This window comes from Malaclemys terrapin, chromosome 1 (genome assembly GCF_027887155.1).
Source record: "Malaclemys terrapin pileata isolate rMalTer1 chromosome 1, rMalTer1.hap1, whole genome shotgun sequence".
Lineage (NCBI taxonomy): Eukaryota > Metazoa > Chordata > Testudines > Emydidae > Malaclemys > Malaclemys terrapin.
Window position 1 is genome coordinate 118,265,584 of NC_071505.1, and position 24,581 is coordinate 118,290,164.

Sequence of the window (24,581 nt, forward strand, 5' to 3'; positions counted from 1 at the left end):
GAGAGGGGGAACACGTCCATAGATTTTTCCTAATGTGATTTTTTGTGATGATTTTTTATTGTTGTTTTGTTTGGGCAAGTTTCTTGCCATGTACCTTTGCATTTGCATTTCCTGTTGATTGGCAATTTTTAAACTGTTTATTGTGCTCTTTTGTTTAGCTGTTCAAGAGCTAAAACAAAAGCCACCAGGCCCTGTGAGGGACACATTTGCATGCGGCGAGCGTTGCCCGAGGAAAAAGTAATTGCTAATGCATATTTATGTGGCACAAATTTGCCATTTGTTTATGCATAAAATTATCAATAGTGCAGGGCGGCCCAGCCGTAGAAAATGGTGACCTTTTTAGCTTAATAAATAGAAATCAGCTGTTGTTGTGAAGAGATCAGCCATTTATTCTGTGTTGAGGGACACTGCCGGGAAAATGTAGATTGGTGCTGGCAATATCATTAAATGGAAGGCCAATGACCCTTTCGGTATAGTCTATTATACTTTATCTAATAGGGGATAAATGACTCTGGTTGGCAAATAGATTAAAAAAACCCTCCAGACCTCTCTCTTATACCTCAACCACATAGATTATGAGCAGATAGCCACTGAGGAGGTAATCTTAGACAAACCTGTTACTCTCATTCTAGAGTGACTCACTTTTAAAGCAGTATCTCTATGCTAGTCCTTGACCATTTTGATAAAATGGATTTGGATTAAAAAAAACACCAACTGTGATTATTCTTTTCACAGTGACAGACCTGAATCTTCTGTATTTTATAGGGCTTTGTGTTGGGTTGGAGAGTGCATCTGCTGCGGTAACTAATAGTTCATCTGTCCAGAAAGCAGCATTCTACAAGGTTCCATTGCAATCGTATTTTGTGGTCATGAAACTGGGACAGTCAGTTTCAAGGGGGAAAGGAATGAGGTCCCTCCTGAAGACAACAATGAGTTTTAGCAAGTAGCTGTGACAAGTTTCTCCATTTCCTCCCCCTCCTACCCCACCCACCTTCATTTTTTCATGTGAACATAGTGCTGGTAAAGGTTTGCCAGATTGCAGATCTAGTGAGTGAATTCCTTTATCTGCAAGTACACATGGGAAGTGGCAATGAATGCTTCTTCATGCAGCCCCACTAATGTGCCTCAACCCTGATAGGCAGCCTTAAGACCCAAGGAGGCAAGAGTGAACAACGATAATTCCCCAAGTACCTGTAAAAATGTGCAAGTGGAAGAATACCAGAGTTTTTTACATCTCTCTTGTTTTGCTCCATGTAGTATATTGTGGGCTTGTTTACACTTGAGATGCTACAGTGGCACAGCTGTAGTGCTTCAGTGTAGACCCCACCTATGACAATGAGAGGGGTTTCTCCTATTGGTGTAGTTAATCCACCTCCCCAAGAGGTGGTAGCTAGGTCCACGGAAGAATTCTTCCATCTACCTAATGCTGTCTACACGGGGCTTAAGGTAGTTTAACTACGCCGCTCGGGGGGTGGATTTTTCCTCTTCAATACTTGCAAAGGGTTGCTGTTTTGTGGTGGGGAAGGGCTGAGTCACTTGGGAACCATGATCTGTTTGCTTTCTAAACATCAATCAGAACATCACAAAACAGCCACCTTCACATTCTGTACTGACACCTTGTTAGTGGTCTCAATAGAGAGGCAAAAGAGTGAACCAAACGATAGTCTAAATCAGCATTTCAAACCTCTAGTGGGGTCCCTTCAGGGCAGGGCAGTGTGGGGAAGTTTGTCCTTTCATTTCCTGTGCCTATTCAATGGGGAGACTAGGGCTGTCAGCTTGGCTTTTTCACCAACTGTACTACATTCATGTAAAATCTCATTTTTTAAAGTGTTTTTTAAGCCACAATAGAAGTCTTTGGAGAAATGCCTGGTACTGTTTAAGGTAATTAGCTTTCTTCATGCCCACAACAGCCCTCACCTTATTATGGCACTGTTTGGGAAGGAAGCCTCCAGTCTTGTCTGTACCCATGACCCGGGGTGCCGGAAGAGATGGGGCCAGGGGTCATGGCTCCATCACTTTTAGAGGTAGGAGGGCTATGCCCTCCCACTTCTTACCTGCCTTAAGAGCAAGTGATGGGAGGAGGGGGCAGAGAGGAGTGAACAAGGGTGGGGCAGAGGAGTGAACGAGGGTGGGGCCTCGGGGGAAGAGGCGGAGCCATGGTTCGACACATATGGGCCACCCCACACACACACTTCTAGGGAGCCTCCGGCACTCCTGCCCATAACCTTGTTTGTAGGAAGTTAACTACTGTTTTCACTGAGCTGTTGCCCTCTCTTAGTACGCTATCTTGCACCTGCCCCATGCAGTTACTCCAAACCGAGTTCATTTTGTCTCAAATGCAAAAATATTTGCAGGCAACATTATAGAAATAGAGGAAAAAATAATAAAATAAAGAGCAACAAACATAAGCTTACTTAGACAAATGCTACGGAAGCCATACTAGAGTGGAACTAAAGTTAATTACAAAGTAGTGCCTGGGTTACCTCACATGGCAGAAACATCCTTTTTCCCCCTCACCCAGCTTAAAGCTCTCTTTGTCTCACAGTTCTGTGTGTATGTCGGTCACACGTCTGTCTCATAACTGTAACCAGAAGTCCAAATATCTGCAGTCTCCATTGGCATCTGGGGATTGCCTCATCTTCTGGTTAATAAACAGATGCTATCTGGTTTTCCTTTTACAGATTTTCCTTTCTGCTTGAAACAAACTTAGTTATGTTTTTGCCTGGTCCAAACAGATCTGCTTTTTCCAAAAGCTTCTTTCCAATGCAAATGTTGATCCCAGAAGGGTTCCCACTCTATACCTGAAGGCTCACATTCACTCATTCTTTTGCCCCCCCCCCCCCCCCCCCCAATTATAAAACAACTCTTTTGAGGTATGCTGAGTAAGTCCAGGCAGCCGAGACTGGGAGGTGACCTACTACTAAGATTTATTTAGATAAAAATGAATAGAAACTATTAAACGTATCAAGCAGAAATAGAAATTGAGGGCCAGATTCTCAATTAATGTAAACCAGCATAGCTCCATCTGAGGATCTGATCCAGGATTTATTTGTTTATTAGTAATAGTATTGTAATTATTATTGTGGTAGTGCATAGAGGTTCCAGTCAGAAATCAGGGCCCCTTTGTGGTAGGCACCTTTCAAACAAATAGAACAAAGATAGTGCCAGAGAGCCCACAGTCTAGACTTTTGATGGACCTCAGTAGGTGGACAAACAGACAAATGGAGATTGGGTAAGACTGGGGGATAAGTTACAGAAAAGATGCAGTTGTTTGCATAACTAGTAGTCTTGGTGATCAAAGTTTTCATGGGTGGCCTCCAGTCTAACTGGATAATTTGGACCTACTTGCCACAGTCTTTCTTGTATCCTGAGGCAAGAATAAAAGCCAGAAGGGACCATTGTGATCATCTAATCTGACCACCTGCACATTGCAGGCCACAAACCTCACCCACCCACTCCCGTAATAGACCCAGAACCTCTTGCTTGTTACTAAAGTCCTTAAATCATGATATAAAGACTTCAAGTTACAGAGAATCCACACCCTTCTGGAATGCTCCTCTAATGGTCAAACTGTAATGCCCTTACTTAGCCTTGGTAAAATCTTGTCCTTCAAATAGTCCCACTGGCTTCAACAGGCCTTCATGTTGAGCAGAGCTATCAGTCTTGCCTCAGACCTTCAGGGTTAGAGTGCATTCTGAAGTGTGTCAGCAGAGTGACTGGGGCCTTGACTACACACAAGTTGCACTTGTTTAACTTAATTGGTTTTTAAATTGATATAGCTACAATGATTCAGACCCTTTTGTGGACACGCTTAATTTGGTTTGGAAGTGGGATTTTTGGTTTCGCTAAACTGGTTCCTAATTGACTTGTGAAATAAGCCTGCTTTAAAATGAAATAAGAGCATACTCATGGCCTTTTGCATTAACTGAGGTGTTTAAAATTACACCCAAGATTAAACTTTTGCAACTTTCTTATGAAGAAAAGTCCTGATTAACCTTGCTATTATGATGATTGGCAGTTTATGATAGAAATTAATTGATGAATTAGATGAATATCTTATTCCTTTTAATTCTGTTTTTAAGGAATGGGCAGGAGATAATAGTGTACCTTTGCTTTGGGTTTTAGGAAACATTAGGTAAATCTGTTGGTGTATTTGATTACTGTGCAATGGTATTAAAGGCCAGATCCTCAGCTGGTATATAGTGGCATAGGTCTGTTGACTTCAGTTTCCACCACTTGGAGCATGTGACTCTATGTTAGAATGAATGCAAGGGTCTGATCCCGTCTGCAACCCATTCTCAGCTCTTGTTGCATTCCTGTTGTAGCAGGAAAACATTGGGGATTCGGCTCAGAGAAGTTAAGGTCCATTGAGGATAAAGGAAGATAATGTGACAAACTCTGGGCTGGACTGGTTAGCTGGTGGATGTTTCATATGGGTTATATACGAAAAAAAAAATCTGCAGCTTGGCTAGTATTACTGAATGTGACGAACAGTCCACTACGTGAGCTAAGCAATTTATGTTTTCTAAATTCTTTAAGATATATTACAATTAATTAGTATACAACCCTGAACTTGATGAGAGATTGTCTTCACCATGGGAAGCAGAGCTTGATTTCAATGAACCTATACTGCTCTCCATCTACTGAGGGTATCGCCATTTATTTGTTTCTGTTTGTTTATTTCTCCTTTTAGTATGGATCATATTTTCATTTGGAAAATCCACACAGATAATCATCTTAATAGGAGTCCCTTTTTCTGGTGAAATTTACAAACAAAGTATAGGGAGTTTATTCCTGTTTTGCTTACATTGCTGAATATTACAGAAAATCAAGGTTGATTTTTCAAGAACTTGTGTGTACATGCATATCTTGGTATGAACTATGGATAGCTCCCATTTTTTGAACTTTATACCCTTTATATTTATGTTCCATCTTTACTATGTGTCTGCTATATTCATGGAGTATTATGGGAACCATACAGTTGCCAAAATAATCCCACAATGTTAATTTAGTGGAGAAAGTGCCTGCCTTGCATTTTAAAGGTTTTTCAGTTCCTAGCAGGGTTTATTTTTTCAATTTAATATCCCCATTGATTTTTCTCCATCAGTATGATTGTTAACCTCTCCTAGCACTTTTCTAAACCACAAAAACCTGATGCAAAACATGAAGCCAATTTAGAAAATAATATTGAACTCTTTATATTATCCAATCTCTTTTCCACTATAAACTAATGAGGTGGAAATTTAGTGTCCCCATTTTACAGACAGACAAACTGAGGCACAGAGAAGTTAATTGAATTGCTTATGGTTACATAGATACAGGACATCAGTGGGTGGTGGAGCTTGAAACAGAACAGAGGACTTCTTGACTGTCAGTCTTTTACTCTCACCCCTGGACCATCCTGAACAGTCTACTCATATACGAATGTTACAGGCATAAAAATGGAACCACTGAGCTTGGGTTAGCTGTTCAAAGGGTCAAGAGAAACAGGACAAAATTAGAGCTGTATTGGTTATGATGATAAGAGGGAATCTCTTTAGTTCTAATAGTGTCTAACTCTCTCTCTCTCTCTCTCTCTCTCTCTCAGCTTTTACACGTGAAATATTTTGGGTCACACATCAATTTACACCAGTCTCAGTTTTGTAAGAAAGAGTTCTTGAGCCAAATAGAAAGGAAGAGCGTGGTGTTCGAGGAACCCAAGCTTTTATTTTATGTTTTGGGTACATTTTCCTTTTTAAATCTTACTGTTGATATGCATTTGGTTTTATTTTCTAGCCTTCCTCTTGCTGATGACCGTGTTCCTGCTTGATCCTGTTTACAAGATTCCAAAGGTTGAAAATAACCCCAGCTCCTCAGCATTGGGTAGGAAAACAAAACCATATAAAGACAATGCAATTACTCGGGAGGGTTAGCAATATGGAAGTGTGTGATGCGAGGGAAAACATGGAGGAAATAGAGTCAGTTATAAGGTTGTCACAATACAAATCAGTACAGACATTTTTTCTCACTTAGATATATGTACAGTACATATTTTATTAATTAGGGTTTTGATATTCATTCTAGAATTCTCTCTTGGGACAAACTTTTCAAAATAACTTAAAAGTGCCGGTGAAGAGTGTTCAACTGGTAGTCCTAGAGGCTACGGCCTTCATTATTTATCCTAACTATAAAACACGACAGCTGTAGTCCAGGCTTTTTTGTGCTGCCCGGGCAATGTGCCTCAACTTTCCCTTGAACTGACCATGTTTCGGTGTGAGTGGGTTAGATGGACCTTTGGTCTGACCTGGTACAGCCATTCTTATGTTCTTATGTACACGCTTTGCCTTTCCATTAAATTTATGGCCTCTCCTACCAACAATTATTAGCATGGGTAGTGGACTACCATTGCATTTGTTGAATTTGAAACAGTTATTATGAATTCTGCAGGATCAGGTGTGCTAAGATAGGTGAAAACTGATTTTCAGGAATCTGTTTTACCCATATATGACCCTGATTCAGCAAAGCATTTATAGTATGGGAGAGGCAGGGCCAGATTAATGTAGGGGCTTTAGGGGCTGCAACCCAGGACCTTGGGCTAAGGGGAGGCCTGCAGACCCCCAGGCCGGATGCAACCCGCTGCTTCTTTTAATCCGATCCATGGCAAGTCTACAGGCCGTAGGCCAGATGCTGGTTCCTGAGCCTCAGTGCCCCGCCCGCCCCAGGGCTGAAGCCATGAGAGACGGCTCGCTGATGTGCCCCTGCGGCCTCTAGGTGAGGGGCATTTAGGAAATCTCTGTGCATTGCACCTGCCACCAGGGCTGGCTCTGAAGCTCCCATTGGCTGTGTCCAATGGCCAATGGGAGCTGTGGGTGTGGCACCTGCGGGCACGGGCAGCGTGCACCGCGCAGAGCAGCCTGGCCCCTCTGCCTAGAGGCTGGACATGCCGGCCGCCTCAGGGAGCAGAGCAGCGCAGAGCCAGGGCAGGCAGGGATCCTGCCTTAGCCCTGCTGCACCACTAATCAGGAACTGCCCATGGTAAGCACCTCCCAGCCGGAGCCTGCACCCCGAATCCCCTCCTGCACCCAAACTCCTTTACAGACCCCGCACTCACACCTGCACCCCAACCCCCTGTCCCAGCCCTGGCCCCACCCCCCGAGCTGGAGCTGCACCCCCTCCCGGACCCCAATCCCCTGACCCAGCCCAGTTGTCACTTCAGTCAATGGGTTTGCTCACATCCTTAAAGTTATGCATGTGCAGATGTGCTTTGCTGAATTGGAGCTTCAATGCAGAGCATTTTCCAGAACTCCCTACACTGCTTTAGGATCTCATGAGCCAGTTGTCATTGCTTTTATAGTGGGGTGGGGCGGAGGGGAAAGAGAATATTTAAAATCTCAGGTCTCAGCAAGTAGATAGAGCAATATATTGGGAAACATTTCTAAAATACAATTATTTTAAGTCTATCCACCTGCTCTGTTATTTATTTGGCGTGTTGAACAGCTTTGTAATTTTACTTATTTTGTTTCAATTTATAAAATAAAATAGAAAGATCATTTTAAAAGATTTTGTGTTAAACTTTGTAAAGTTTTCATTAACATAGGTTTTTACCTAGTACAGTACTGCTAGGAAATTCTGGGCATGTCTGGTAATTTTAGTAAGAACTGATTTGTAAATGTATGTTTTAGTTTAAAAGGTCATGAGGGTTTTATTAAAGCCTCAATATTGACAAATAATTAGAAATTGAGGAAAAAAACAATTATTTTTGGTCCGTGCAATTCAGTTTTTGTGGTGTTAGCCTGGCAAGTTACGCTAGTACAGGTGTTCCCAAAATTAACGTGTTAAGAACTTAAGTATATCGTTAACTTTACTACCTTGAATGGAAAGTGTTTGCGGGATTGTGGCCTCACAGCCTGATCCTAAGAAGTGCTGAGCACCTTTTAGAGATGGATGAGTGTCTTCATCTCCCTTTGACTTTAGGATGAGTTAAAAATGCTGTATACCTCATAGAGTACTGAATTCCTCTAAGGATTGGGCTCCAAGTAACTTGACCTGTTTCCCTTCTGCTTTGCACCTTGTAATGTCATTTACGCCTTTGCAAGGTAAGTGTGAAATGCTACCAAATCAGATTTCTTTACTGACCCACAATGGTAGGCATATTTTGTACTGGCTTTTCATGTGTTTTTCTCAGGTATAAATGAGCACACAAGATGCAAGGCAGAGAAGAATCAGGCCCACTGTAACTGAGGATTTTGGTCTAGATCCCCAGCTGGTGAAATTGGCATAGCTCCATTGACTGAAATTAGTTGAGGATCTGACATGCAGATCTGGGGGCATGTTTAGAATGTTCCCCTGCAGCGTTTGTAACTCAAACTGCAGCATTTGGTTGGTGTATTAAAGAGAGAGAAACTGGCTAAACAGACTAGTTGAGTGAATTGGGGGAATATATAAACAATAACATAAATGGTGTAAAGTAAATTAGCTGATGAAATGTCTCTCCATGTCCGTGACTGAAGGTGTTACTGGGAACACAGATAAAGAATTTTTTAAATGTATAGCTTTGATGTTGACACACACGCCTTTAGAATGTGGATGTGTGTGTTTGTGCTTTTAGTCCACATGGGGGAAGTGGGGCCTAGTCTTCAGTCATTGTCTTGGACAAATTCTATAGAAATCAGTGAATGTAAGATTCTAGGATTGAGCCCACATTCTGGACAGCTCTTCATGTGGTGTAAATCAATGGTGTCTTAAATGGTTGAATTTATTTACAAAAGCTTTGTGACTCACTTTTCTCTTTTAATTGCAGATAATGAGTTGTGACCTTTTTTGTATTGCTTCCTCTTCTTAGTGATCTTATCAAACAAGAAATCATTGTTTTACCAACTAGTGACCATTAATCTAGGCAGCAAAATTTGTTCTTTATAGAAAAAATAAATTCTTCTATAAGTTGTTGAATAATTTCTGAATAATAAAAGGTCACTCTATAATGGGTGACAGGTTTTTTTTTTTTTTTTTTTTTTAAGTCCTTCATTTAAACAGCGGTCACCAGCCTTTGAGAATGAGCCACTTTGTTGACAAATCTGTCATCTAAATTGAACAACATTAATTAGAACTTTGTGCTGCAGATTTTTACTTTTTAATGTGGTAGTGGTATCAACAAAAATGTATAATGAATTTCATTGAAGATGGTTTTAAAAGGTCTGCCACCTGTAGATAAAAATGTGCATTACTACGCATACATAATTATCAAGCCTGAAAGGCCATGGCATGAACCCCTGACCTTTTGAAATCAAAACACTCACTGTAAAGAAAGGAGGCACTGATTTCTCCAGCTATGCAAATATAAGACTCTCGTATCTACTCAACTATATCAACACTACATTCTATATCTAGTTAGAGACACTTCAAAATGCTTTGTAGGCCTAAGTTTGGCCTCCATTTTTTCCCTGCTTGGAAAGTTCACATGTTTTAATGTGTAGGGATTTATTTTTTTAAACTAAACAAGTGCATTGTTAAAAAATATTCAGTAGCACAACTGTTATGAGACACCCTACAATAATAAACCAGTGTGTGTGTGTATGAAGAGGAGTATGAATGTTGTGTATGCACACATATTTCAGCTTCAGGCTTTCCACAAGGTTATTTACAAGCAGGGAGAAAAACAAACAAACCTATCATTGTAAAAATTATGAAAAATGCTTTGATGGTCCTTTTAAAGTCAGTTCACCAAACATTGGTCACAGCAAAAGCCTGAAAGGCAACTCACAGTTCCCCCCATGAATAATCTAAGCCCAAGGTTGCTGTTTGTAGCTTTTGCTTACAGTATTGGGGAGAAAGACTGAAGGGAAATAAAGGATGTGAACAAAAGACTTTTTGTTTTCGTACGAGTGTTTGGAACACCAAGCAAGCAAAGAAGCAGCTATTTTAGCTAAGCTAATGTAATAGAAGACCATTGCACCCAAACTGTCTCAGCAGAACTTCCTGTATAATTAGATTGTAAATCTTCTCAGCTGAGGAAGTTTTGCCCAGGGTCAGATTGTCTAAGTAATAATCCATTCTACATAAATTAGAACATTTGAACTGCTGGGATAAGTTATTGCATTTGTTTTGTTTTTTAATTCCTAATATAACTCAGGGAACTAAGTGCAACATTTCTTCTCTTCTTTTTTTAATTATGTTTACATCTCTGAACTTTTAATTACCTAGGAAGGCCTTTTTTGTGTAGGTTTATTGCCATTTTCCTGGGTAACGACGGCAGAGTTCCTTTCTGGGCAAATTAACACAGTTCTTAATATACTTTAGGAAGTGATACCACAAAATCCTCTGGCCACCGCATTCCATGGTATCACTTCCTCTACAAAGCATATGTTAGGAGATTCTGCTGCTCTTTAATCCTGCTGCACTTTTGTGATGCTGAAGTTTTACTTCAAGCTATGACTATCTTGTTCTGCAAAGATTAGAATTGCCACCTTCAGGGTAAGAATTAATGGGCACGGTTTTGCTAATAACTAGTTATACAACATGAAGGCTTCTGTGGTTAAAATTTAATTATTTTATTTGAAAAAGAAAAAGATTAGAAAGTGGATATGTTTATTGAGTTATATAAAAATGATTGTGGGCTAAATTCTTAAGCCAATACTCAGGCAAAATTCCCATTGGGACTTCAGGATTTGGCCTTATGTGAGCAAATAGGGTTAGGATTGCTTCCTTGATTAGGATCCATTAAGGTATGAGCGGATTCTGAGTGGCGAATCTTTATCTATTCCTACCTATAAGCCTAGTTTTATAAAATTATAGGTGGTCCTGATTTTCAGAAGGGTCTCTCAACTCATTCTCCAGTTTTTAATGGAATAGATACTTGTGGGTACATTTTATAGTTCTTATACATGTGTTAACCTGACTTGTGCGTATTACACATCTTGGGATAGATCTTGAAGATGCTGTGCATACCCAAGAGGTGCTGAGATTCAGTGAATGGTGTCTAGTACCTTGTGGTAGCCCATAGCATCTTGCAGCATCAGGCAGTTTTCATGCGCAAAGTCACTTCTAGTCATATATCTTCGATGATCTAGAAATAAACAGGTATGTTGAGTAGTAGCGTTATTGCTACATCCATAATGAATTTTTAACGTATGTGTAAGATAGAGAGGAGGATGGGAAGGGCCAAGTAAACCTTAGTATGAAAAAAAATGTAAATTATTTTTTCATTGTGAATGAAATTGTGCTTATTGTGATTTTTTTTTTATTACTTTTTTATTTAAACTTTCTCTTCCAATATTGGAAATTCAAATACAACAACATTTTGTTAATGAATCTAGAATAAAAACAAAGAAACTGACTAGGAACAAAAGTTGAACTGTCTCATGTCAGATCTAATATATGTGTGCTCCAGATGAGAAAAATGTGCATTCTAAACAAGCAACCATGGATCTTGAGATGCAGGAGGACTTTTGCTAGCCTACTGCCAATTTCACATGTTCAGGTGCCCAATAGTTACTTCAGCTGGACAGTCTACAGAGAGTTACAAAATGCCAGGGAAAAGCACTTGTTTGGAAAAACAACAGGGAGCATTAGAACAGGCCCTGAAAATAAGAATATTCTCAATTTTCACAGCCATCAGGTCATCCTTTTACTATCTACAACAGGAGCAAATGTATTCTTTATTATTTTTCTCTATTGCTCTGAAATGCCAGTCAATTTTAAAAAAGGATAACGCTCTAGAAGGCATGTGAAAAATTCAAGATGTTTGAAAGCCCCTGAAACTGGTAGTTTGGGGAGACACCAAAGCATTCAGGTGCCCTTGGAAACACACAAGAGCAGTGCAAGTCAGAAGATAAGTGGAGGTCGAAAAATAGTTCAAACAGCCTACTCTCATTACTGCCATCATAATCCTTATAACAATTCCATTTTTATGTTTTTAAACTGTTCAGTATTATTATTTAACAGCAAGGAACATTGCCTTTGTGTAGGAACTCCAGAAATAAAAGAAATCAGAAATCAGACCTCAAGACTACTTGTGAGGCAGAAATAATCCAGCCATTATTTCTGGTGTAAAAGGTTTGTGAATAGCATGATTTGCCTAGCAGCTGTTTTCCAACCTAATAACTCCCAGAATAATGACCTAAAACTGTTTCCAAGAGGATTAGGGCCCACATAACTATTAGAAACTACAACTTTTTTAAAAAGTTAATTTCTGATTGGCTGAGAGGTGAGTTTTAATTTAGGTTATAGCTTCTTATTTAGTGGAATAATTTTAAATCTCTCTGAAGTCAAAAAGTATTGGAGTAATCCTCTAGAGAAGGACTGTCTGAGTTATATGAGAGAGAGAGAGTTAAATATATATATTGCTTATTGTTATAATGATCTCCAAGATGGTCATTAACTAGATTTTTAATCCATTTGGGAGGGGTTTTCTGTTTGTTGTTTTTCTTAATCTTCTGCTTCAACTTGCCTTGGGCAAAAGCCATTCAAAATGGGCTAAATCACAGCTGAATACTTAGCTTGTTGGTTAACCATCACTTGAACAGTCTTCACTGGAGAGGCTATGGAATAGAGAATTTATTATCTTTAATGATGGTATTGGTGTGTTTCTAAAGCATGCATAGGTTTTATGTGCTTTGCTACTCGTTAATTTCCTTCTTTAGTTGGCATGAGTTGTTTTAAATGGAAGGGAATGAAAGATGCAGGCTCAAAGTGACTGAGGAATGCCTGATATAAAGGGGCTAGGCATCGATAGTTAGAAGGAGAATACACAGATATACCATTGAAGCTATTTGATAACAACCTGTTCAGCAAATTACTGTTAAATTGGCAAAACCTATCAATCTGTGCATCGAAATATTAATTCTGAAAGCTCATTGGAAAATCATGCGTATGCATGTTGAAATGTCTATCAAACACCAATTGTTTTTGATCTAGATGTGGCAAACACATTTAACTCATTGGCTTGCTGCCGGATGTTCCAAGAGCGTCTCAGCAGATCTCACAAAAGGCCTGATTGACAGGGGAGGTACATCAGTTTTCTACTCCATTGGTCAACTGGGCATCTAATGTGCACTAGAATCTTCCAAGTCTGTCTTAAGATCATATTCATTCTAGGAGGTGCGGTTCAGAATCTACCTCCAGAAAAAGCAATAAATAGTTAATAAAAATAATATGCCTGCGGAACGAACATCAGCAAAACACTGGAGGTTGTAATAATTTTCCTGTCTTTTAGGTTAGTCCGGCATCTTGTGCAATTTTAGGTAGCTCGCCAATGCTTTCTGACTGCTGAAGTAATTGGCTGCAAACAATTCATTGTTAAGTATAGGTCCAATTCTGTATAGTGCGAGATCTATCCTGAAAGATGCTAGTGGGAATTAATGAGTGAAAGACACTTAGCTTGTTGCAGAACAGGCCCAGTCATGGGAAAATCACTTGTGTTGATGCATCAGTTGACTATATCAACAATAGCTGAAAGTCAAGTGGTGTTCGGTGATCAGATCTAGGGCCAAATTCTTATTCTGATGCATGGTGTACAGAACCCCAAATCTGATGCAGATCCATATGTGAGGTTTGCTGCTGCTATGTGTACTTTAAATATATTTCACATGGCTCCCTGAAAAGCTCCCTGTTACTTCACTGACTCACAAGCTACTAAGCCATGTCCAAAGAAGGTAAAGCTGTGAATTAAACTCTTAAATTTCCTGACTCTGAAGGAATTTTTCAGAGTTTTTCTTCCCTAGTTAGTAGCTTTGATGGTTTGATTTGGATAATTAAAAAATTTTCATGGAAAAAAGCTTCTTCACAACATTCCCTTCACTCTTTGTTCCAGGCAGGGTGGTCATAACGGGAGAACTGGTTTTCTTTTGATATTTCAGTACTTTAGAATCCAGCTGAAACCAGGAAAATTGATTTTTTTTTAAAAAGTGGTTTGAGGATCTTTTTAATGTAAATTTTAAATGTGAATTGTATCCGATCCGCTTCCATACTGGAAATCATTCACCCAGGGTGAATACAAATCTTTCTTGGGCACATGCTATCAATTTCTACAGAAATGGAGGTGTTTTTTTTTTTTTTATTTAAAAAATAAAAAGTTTCTAGTCCTTTTGGTTCCAAACGTATCCTTTCAAATGCAAACTGAGTGTGATTGATGCATACCCGATGTGTAGAAAGAATAGTAAATATGGCAGACGACCAGCTTGCATTAACAGTGAAATCCTTGAACACAAACACAAAAAAGAAGCTTACAAGAAGTGGAAGATTGGACAAATGACCAGGGAGGAGTATAAAAATATTGCTCCGGCATGCAGGAGTGAAATCAGAAAGGCCAAATCACACTTGGAGTTGCAGCTAGCAAGATAGGTGTGTGTGTGTGTATGTGTGTATATATATATATCATAGAGCTGGAAGGGACCTTGAAAGGTCATCCTTCACTAGCAGGACCAAGTACTGATTTTTGCCCCACTGAGCTGACTCCCCCCAGAGTAACAAGAAGGGTTTCTTCAGCTATGACAGCAAAAAGAAGAAAGTCAAGGAAAGTGTGGGCCCCTTACTGAATGAGGGAGGCAACCTAGTGACAAAGGATGTGGAAAAAGTTAATGTACTCAATGCCTTTTTTTGCCTCTGTCTTCACGAACAAGGTCAGCTCCCAGACTGCTGCACTGGGAAGCACAGTATGGGGAGGAGGTGAGCAGCCCTCTGTGGAGAAAGAAGTGGTTCAGGACTATTTAGAAAAGTTGAATGAGCACAGGTCCATGAGGCTGGATGCGTTTCATCTGAGGGTACTAAAGGAGTTAGCGGGTGTGATTGCAGAGCCATTGGCCATTATCTTTGAAAATTCATGGCGATCGGGGGAGGTCCTGGGTGACTGGAAAAAGGCAAATGTAGTGCCTATCTTTAAAAAAGGGAAGGAGGAGGATCCAGGAAACTACAGGCCAGTCAGCCTCACCTCAATCCCTGGAAAAATTATGGAGCAGGTCCTCAAGGAATCAATTTTGAAGTACTTCAAGGAGAGGAAAGTGGTCAGGAACAGTCAGCATGGATTCACCAAGGGCAAGTCATGCCTGACTAACCTAATTGCCTTCTATGATGAGATAACTGGCTCTGTGGATAAAGGGAAAGCAGTGGACGTGTTATTCCTTGACTTTAGCAAAGCTTTTGATATGGTCTCCCACAGTATCCTTGCCGGCAAGATAAAGAAGTATGGGCTGGATGAATGGACTATAAGGTGGATAGAAAGCTGGCTAGATCGTCGGGCTCAGCGGGTAGTGATCAATGGCTCCATGTCTAGTTGTCAGCCGATATCAAGTGCCCCAAGGGTCGGTTCTGGGGCCGATTCAATATCTTCATTAATGATCTGGAGGATGGCGTGGTTGCACCCTCAGCAAGTTTGCAGATGGCACTAAACTGGGAGGAGTGGTAGATACACTGGAGGGTAGGGATAGGATACAGAGGGACCTAGACAAATTAGAGGATGGGGCAAAAGAAATCTGATGAGATTCAACAAGGACAAGTGCAAAATTCTGCACTTAGGACAGAAGAATCCCATGCACTGCTACAGACTAGGGACCGAGTGGCTAGGCAGCAGTTCTGCAGAAAAGGACCTAGAGGTTACAGTGGATGAGAAACTGGATATGAGTCAACAGTGTGCCCTTGTTGCCAAGAAGGCTAACGGCATTTTGGGCTGTATAAGTAGGGGCATTGCCAGCAGATTGAGGGATGTGATCATTTCCCTCTATTCGGCATTGGCAGGCCCTCATCTGGAGTACTGTGTCTAGTTTTGGGCCCCACACTACAAGAAGGATGTGGAAAAATTGGAAAGAGTCCAGCGGAGGGCAACAAAAATGATTGGGGGCTGGAGCACATGACTTGTGAGGAGAGGCTGAGGGAACTGGGATTGGTTAGTCTGCGGAAGAAAAGAATGAGGGGGGATTTGATAGCTGCTTTCAACTACCTGAAAGGGGGGGTTCCAAAGAGGATGAATCTAGACTGTTCTCAGTGGTACCAGATGACAGAACAAGGAATAATTGTCTCAAGTTGCAGTGGGGGAGATTTAGGTTGGATATTAGGAAAAAACTTTTCGCTAGGAGAGTAGTCAAGCACTGGAATGGGTTACCTAGGGAGGTGGTGGAATCTCCTTCCTTTGAGGTTTTTAAGGTCAGGCTTGATGAAGCCCTGGCTGGGATGATTTAGTTGGGGATTGGTCCTGCTTTGAGCAGGGGGTTGGACTAGATGACCTCCTGAGGTCCCTTCCAACCCTGATATTCTATGATTCTCCTATTACTCAGGGCTTTGCCAAGCTGCAGTAGTGTGAAAATTGATAAGAGTCTAGTACATTTTCCTTCCTGCTGTTCAAAACCCTGTGTGGCTCCCCCTTCTCTGGTTTATCAAACATTAGCTGCTTGTATTCACTTTTAAGGTGTTTCACAATCAATCCCCACCCTACTTTTCATCTCTCGTTCACTATTGAGCTCTTGATGGTTGCTTCTGATTGGACCATGATGCCAGCTTCCATTGCCAACTTATTAAATTTTCTAACAAGCACTTTTGTGCTTTCTCCCAAGCTGCACCTTATGCTTGGGAAATGTTCCCCATATACATCAGCAAAGCTACCTTATTGTCCTCCTTCAAAATCCTCCCCAAAACTCTCTTTTGCCATGGTGCCTACAGAAAATGTGACAACAGTTAGGCTGTTGGTGTGCAGAGGCCACTGCCTATCATACTGACTGGTATTGTCTCACTGTTTCCTTGTACACCTCCATCTGTTGTCTCTTGTCTTATACTTAGACTGTAAGCTTTTCGAGGCAAGGGTATTGTTTTTGTTCTCTGTTTATATGGTGCCTAGCATAGTGGGGTCCTAGTCAACGACTAGGGTTCCTAGGTGCTACTGGAATACAAATAATTCATCAGAAGAAGAAACAAAATACTAGAACACACACTGGTGCTCTTCACTGGGAAGAAATGGAAGCCAGAAAACTAAGGAAAAAACAGAATAGAATCATAGACCCATACCTTGTTGCAGCAACCAGGATGCAAGGGGAAGGGTATTTTCTATTTCCAACCCCTTCTGCATCCCCCAACCACCTTCATAGTAGCAAGGAGGCTCTAGAAGAGTAAACCATATTCTGTTCTCACTCATGCACTATCAACAAAATTTTTAACTAAGTGCCAGCTGCAAGCCAGATTTTGTCCTCTGTTATATATATGTGTGTAATCCCACTGAAAACAATTGGCTCTAGACGGAAGAAATTGAAGAGAACGGGGAATGAGTGTAAGTGAGGAAAGCATATGGCCCTCAGAATCTTCATTATTGGTGATTGTGCATGAACCAGTGAGAGCAAAGTTTGGCTTTCAGATCCCAGGTTGAATTTTCAATGCTGGTAGTTAGAAAAGGCTCTTCTCCAGTCCCCCCGCCAAATCTGCAAACTGAGCACATTTGATCTGGGAGTCAGAGAGAAACAATGAAGGTTGCCAGCCCATGATGCCGTTTATACAATAGCTTTCCCACAACAGCACTCTGTAAGGTCCCTTTGCTCAAGTAGAAGAGAAAATGTTTAAGCCAATATTTTAAGAAGTATCTAGGTGATTTTTTTTAAATGCCTTAATTTTTGGGACCCAACCCGAGACACCTTAAATGGTCCTGAGTTTCAGAAAGAGCTGAGCAGCCATTGTCAGGAAACAGGCCTGCAGCAGAACTAGTCTGGGCTGCCTAGCGAGAGCAGCTGGCCTGTAGTAGGTTGCCTGGTTGGCTATGCTGCCTGATTGGTTAGGAGCGTCAGCAGACTGGCTCTTAAGCCAATCAGCAGCAGAAGTTCAGTGGCTGTTCAAAGCATTTGCCCATGGCTGTGATAGCTCCTGCTCTTGCTTGTCCCCAGCCTTGCTCCTGCTTTGCCTCACTCCGGGTAAGCTAGCTGTAACCCTGTGTTCCAACTCCCGGTTTCCTGACACCTGCTCCCACCACTAGGCCAGATGCCTGCTCCAGCCACTAACCATCACTGCCCACGTCCCAGTTACTGATGCCCACCCCCAAAGCTGAGGCACCCAACTTCACTAGCCACTTTGGAAAATATTGGGGCAGAAAGCTGAAAAATCAACTGAAAACCGAAGTCTGTCAACCCAAACTTCTATCCGGATTTCTGCTTCTTTTCACACCATGGAAAGGGTTAATTCTGAGGTACTCTATTGTATTAATGATGGTTGTCTCTTCTCAAAGCCCATTGGGCTCTTTCAGGGGCCTCTCAAAACAATGAGTGCAGTGAGGCTGTTCTGTCTAATTACTCCAAGACAGGGAAGCTAAAGAGGAATTAATGACAGTTGACAAGTGCAATTAATAATTATAGCAAAGCCGGGAGTCATGCAGCAGGCAGATGACAATAACAGGGTAACTGTACATGACAGCTTTTATCCGTTCCCTTTCTCTCTCTCCCCCCCCCCCCACCTAATGTGAGCTGCTGTATGCAGCGGGGCTCGCACGACACATTGAGGAGAAAAGAGAAGAAACTGCAATTGGTCACTAAGTTTAGGCTATTTCTAACCTTCCCATCCTCTCCCCACCCCCACTTCCCTCCTAAGGAAAAAAAACATCACAACAGCACAAACTTAATCACACGAGCTTCTGTTGGCTTTCACTATCAGGTGTTGACAAGGCTACTTAAAATTCATGTTGGTGGATTGGAGGGAGAGGGGGACAGGGAAAGGCAGCAGCAAGCTGGCGTTGAAGTGGGATTTCCATATCAAAGGCCAGGCCTTTGGCTCTGAATGGTAATTAAAGTACCCAGATTTCATCTCCTTGGTCAGCTCATGAAAAGGAAAAAAAAAAAAAATTAGAAGATTTTTTTTCACTCCCTTTAGACTACAGTACAGCAAGTAGTAAATTAAATGAAAGTTGAGCTAAAAGGTGCCTAACGCTTCAATCTTTTGCATCTAATAGAATCTATGATGTTTTTGAAGCATTTATTCAGTTCACATCTTCATCTCACTGTGATTACAAAGGAGATCATGTCTGCTTACACTTACTGGGCACCCAGCTTGGCCTTCTCAGCGTTGTAGAAAGACTTCACTTGGCATTACCTTGCTGTTGTGTTATGGCCTTTTGATTAATAATAATAATTAATAAAAAGTCTCTGTCATTTCCAGCTGACCATCACAGGAAGTACAAACTCTAAGAACTAAATAAGTGCAATTTTAATGAGTCTTATGGAACTTAGCTAATGAAATTCAACAGGCTTTCACTGCTAGTTCACTGGCTCAAACCTAGCCCAGGTGGTGATTGAAAGTTGTTGCCATGTGATAGGTGTTTGGTGGCCTATGTGAAATGTTTTGTCATTTCGGTCTAGTTCCCAGTGGACATGTATCCACACCCCATAAAGCACTTGTTGGCCATCTCAGTACAAAGATGGAGGATTGAATGGTTGTGGATTCTGAACTACCCACCCATCTCTAGAGCCGTTCCCCTCCAGGTGACAGCTAAGGTACAGTGAAGTGTGGGGAAGCTTGTGCTGCTCTTATCCAGGCTTGTGCAGCTCCACGCTCTGAATAAGTAGAGGCTTCTATGGCTGACTATGGATAAATAAAGGGTTCGGTTTCCAGAGCCACAGTCTGGCCTTTCACAAGCAATAAAATCGCACACAAAGCCAAATAGTTTCACTTCTGTTACCAGTGTCCTCATTTACACTTTGGTTTGTCCTTTTGTCTGTAACTGTCACACACTTTCCTGAGGCAGCACAGAACCTCTACTGTGAATTCCCACCCATGCAAAGCCAGGGTCCAGCCCTTCCTGTCCACACTAGAGAGGCTAGCCATGGGAGTGGGATGACCCCGCTGAATTTCTTACATTCAGGGATCGGGCCCATGTAGGTATGCAAGGGAGAGGGGACAGGCCCTTGTTTTCCAGGGGCTGAGGTCATTTTAAGCCACAACTTTCCACAAATGCACATTTCTAGTTAAGGGCACCAGGATGTGCCTTTCTCAGCTACCTCATGTCTTGGGGTTGCTTCACAGCCCATTAAAAACCAATAGGAAGGTTTCCATTGACTTCAGTGGGTATTGGATCAAGCCCCTGGGCTCTAACTCTGCAGACCAGAGGTTCTAACACATTTTCCTGCTGGTTCAGTAATGAGTGTTGAGCTGTTTCTTTAATATAGCAAACATATGCCCCCGACATAACCATTCAGGCCGCTTTGAGAGTCCACATTATTGATGTGGGCCTGAGTTGCTGGTTACATTCCTGTTTGTATTGGCACAGCTTTCATAAGGGGAGGGTGTAGCACTACTGTAAGAGTCCTGTCCCTTCAAATGAAATGAGAAATAACCACAGCAGGATCAAAAAAAATTTAAGAAGTGTGTGGGGGGCGGGATGGCAGGCAAATGAAATTATTTTTTTCTGGGTGTAGTTTGTTTCTGCTATAACACATTTCAAGAACTTAAGGAGAGATGACACTGAACTAAAACACTGAACCCAAAAACTCTCTGAAATTCAAGGGATTTCAAATCTGGATTCAGATCTAAATTCTGAAATTGCCTTCTCCTTCCCTTTTCTTTCTTTCTTCTTGCTTTCCCTCCCTCTGTCTTTCTCTTTCTCTCTCTCTCTCAATCTCTTCCCCTTCTGCCCCCCCACAGCTCAAGTGCATCATTTTCTGCTATTGTGTTTAAAAAAAACTCTGCTGCAGGGGCTCTGAAATGAATAAAAATGTAATCCTCAGTGCACCCATTGTGCGCTTTCATTTGTTTTTGCTGTATCGATTTATCAGCGGAGGGAAATTACTCGCTGGAAGAGAGGATGCCAGTCAGAATGACATTTATTTCATAGTACAAGGAGGCTCTCCAGCGTGTTTCCGTGTAACCCAGATATTGGAGCTGTAAAAGGGCTTGTAACAAGGTTTAGTGCTATGATTAGATCGTGTGGAGCACCTTGCTTTCATAACAACAGGCACTCGGCTGGAGCCAAGGCCTCAGGTTATGGTCAACTTTTTTTTTCTTTTACTATTCCTTTTTTTACATAGACACAATATTCAGCTCACCACCCCCAAAATATTTGTGTATCGAAAGCAAAACCCAATAAGCCTATGAAATCCCATTCGGCTTTTATAAGAGGGCTTGAGTTCTCATGTCATCAACTTTTTTTTTTAAAGATAAAATACTCACTTATTAATCTTTTTAGCTTATTTGTGCTAGCTTGCATTTCTAGTGAAATAACCCCTTGATTTTAATTCACCAAAGCAAATCTTCTCTTCTAGTGATTGTGCCTTACATTTGCTCAAGGCTAACAATTACCTGTAAAATGAAACGTATGCTTTACCCAAAAACTGTAATAGTTTTATACGTGTTGCAAATAAAAATGTGACTCTGCAGACTGAATATCAGGCATGGAGTCCATGATTGGCTGCTGTTCATAAATGCCTGGTGCTGAGGAACATAGGAATTGCCACACTGCTCAGATCTGAAGTCCATCTAATTCAGTATCCTGCCTCTAACAGATGTTTCATATGACTGTGCAAGAAATCCTACAGTAGGCATATGTGGGACATTGATCTGCCCAGGGGAGTCTTCTAACATCTAGTAGTTCGAGATTGGCTTAAGCCCCCATCATGAGGCTTTATATCCTTTTTAAAACTTTTTTTTAGTATTTATTGTTATAACTCTGGGTATTCTTCCTATGCTTATATTCATTCTTACATCTGTATAAATATCTAATCTCTTTTTGGCTCTGGCTAAATTATTGGCTTCAGTGCATGGCAATGAATTCCATTCATATATTGCATGAAAAAGGACTTGTTTAGGTAATGAATCCAATGATCTCTTTGTCTACCCAATCATAGCTTGATATGAATCCATTCTGCATGGGATTACAGGAAGACTTAGGGTTGCCAGGCATCTGGTTTTCGACCAGAACACCCAAAATTAGTGTACATTTTGGACACTAATGTCCTTGTGCCTCAGTTCCCCATGTGTAATATGGGAATAATTTTTACTTTACCTCACAGTCATGTTGTGAAGATAAGTTTGTTATTGTTTGATGCACTCCCTTAGTGATGAACACCATGGAAAAACCATGAGGAAATTTAAGAATTCTGTCTTCATAGTATGGTGTAATTAGTGTGCAGTCAATAAGACCTAGGGTCATACAGTAAATGCTGAGGACCATGCAAGATATTGAATACCTGTTTATTAAGTGAACTCCGTCTAGTCTGTGTTCTGAAGGAGGCAGAGGTCCTGTGGAAAAAATAGTATGTGATCATGTAATTAAATCATATATGATAATGCATACTCATAAGGGGGGGTGAATTAAGTTTGTACAAGAAACTTTAATTCTGATATTTCCTAATTTTCGAGTGTTTGATTTTGAGTTAATGTTCTTTTAATCTAGGGTGGGTTTTGTGTTTTGTTTTATTTTCTGTAATATGCAAACAAAATATTTGCCAAGGTATTTACTCTGACTTGTTCAAGGTTACATCGTGCATCTGTGGCAGAGCTGAGGATAGAAGCTCTGAATCCTTGCTTCCAGTCCTGTGCTCTAACTACTGCATTACACTCCTCTCAGTAGAAAATAAGAAGAAAACAAGACACGCAGTGGCAGATCTCTTAACAGAGATAATCAAATATGTGCTCTAATGAGAAAAGGAAAATTTAAAACAAGATTTAAAGACTGACTCTTGTGACTTGGAGTGGGAAGAGGGAGTTTTAGGTACATGTTGCATCCTTAATTAATAGGCGCGCCTTACATTGAGGCATTCATACTCGGTAGTGAAGTACATAACTGTGACCTCAATTGTTCATCGGCAGGATTTTCAAAAGTGCCCAAATGAGTTGGGCAACTATCTTCCAGTGGAAGGTAGGTATCTGATTGATTTAGGTACTTTTAAAAATCATACCCAATGTCTCCACTGTGTGAACATCCACAAAGTACTGACTAAATTCCCAAGGTCAGATTTTCAGTCACCTCTCTTTTTGTGGAAAAAACATGCAGATATAAATAATTGTAAGTGCAATTTTGTACATGTAGTGAGTAGTGGGCATGACAGAATAATAATACCTAGCTCTTTTATAGTACATTTCATCTGTAGATCTCAAAGTATTTTACAAAGAAGGTCAAGCTCATTATTCTGATATTACAGATGGGGAAACTGAGGCACAGAGAGGGTAGTAGGTACTAAGATGTCTAAATTACTTTAAATGAACCTGCAAATTGTTGTGGGTGCCAAACCTTCACAATTATTTGTGCCTGTACAATTGTGGTTTTAAAAAAAACAGAAGTCTAGTTATAACAGGGCTGAAAATTTGGTCCCCCACCTTCTGTCCCAGCATGCACTGAGATCCATATAAAACCAGTGATGGTCTGTGAGGAATGTCCTGTATGTTTTGTCTTGATTATAAAAAGCCATGTTTAGGTTGGACTCAGCTAACACAATCTAGCTAAGACCAACCTGACTTGAGGACTTTTCTGTGTAGATGCAAGGTAACACCTTAGTTCATTTTTAGCTAGGTGAGGGATAGTCCAGGCTAGAGTCAAGTTACAACTGTGGTAGGCTAGGTCACGTTAGTTAAGTTAGTTAAGCTTGACCACTTTTTCTAATCTAGACAAATCTTATTCGTTGTTCTAAAGTCCTGGTCAGGAAGACAGACAGCACAAGGGAGAGAGCAATTCTTAACACTGGAAATTAAATGGGACAGAATGTGTGGGGGTTCTGGTTGGATAGCTTGGAGAAGAAGGAGGTAACAGTACTGCTTAATTAACATAGATAGGCAACTTACATACTACTACATATAATGTAACAAAGTTCAGGAAAAAGAGCATTGCTGTTACTCTCTGTGACAGGCTGGCATCGTTTGCCTGAAATACCCCACCCTCTGGGTAGGTATTAATTCTGCCAAGAAAGCATGAAGTGTTTTTTTCTGATTCATAGGTGTAGATGAATGTTGGGGGTAGGAGGAGCAGGAATAGGTCTCAGGGTGAGGGGAATAGAATTTTTTTGAAATAACAGACCCTGAGGGAAGGAACTCCTGGAGCAACTAAGTCTATGGGGAGGCTCCGGTTGGGCTAAAATAATGTTATGGGCAGCCAGGCATGAAGTGAAGGCTTATGCTGGGTTTTTCTGTAATAATGTTTGGGGGTTACCATTTTTGTTAATAAAGTATGCTGTAGGAAGGGTGATGCTTTTTAGTCTCTAGGTGTGAGCAGTTCTACTTGGAGTGGAGTGTGTAGACTCCACCTACATGTAAGAAAAACTATGTTTAAAAGGTGCAGTCATGCAAAAAAATGCTGCAGTACCATACGTTCGAAGACTAGTTAGATATAGAGAAATGTATGTAAAACCAGTGCACTACGCACATTTGGTAGTGTCGTGAAAAACTTTTGCAAGTCTCATGACACAAACACACAAGTGGATGGTATAATGTGACTAGAGCAACACTCTAGCAAAACCTTACTTAAAATGAAATTATTTTAATCCTGCTTAGGCAAGAAATTACTTTTAATCAAGAAAATTGATTTTAATTTAAAAGTGTAGTAGCATTTATAGCCGTATCCAAGTAATCATTTCTCCCCACTGGTGTATCAGAAAATAGCTTCCAAAATGTTTAATATCCAGAATCAATTAGTTCAGTTTAAGATTTTCAAATGTCATTGTTGT

General features: G+C 40.8%; 1 protein-coding gene across 1 annotated transcript in view; it reads left to right on the forward strand.

Moving 5' to 3' along the window:
* The window catches only part of SOX5 (SRY-box transcription factor 5), an 822,966-nt gene that overhangs the window by 213,235 nt on the left and 585,150 nt on the right, over nucleotides 1-24,581 (forward strand). Inside the window, exon 2 of the mRNA XM_054036563.1 lies at nucleotides 5,776-5,862. The gene's annotated coding sequence lies outside the window, so the exon portion shown is untranslated. The remainder of the gene's footprint in view (nucleotides 1-5,775; nucleotides 5,863-24,581) is intronic.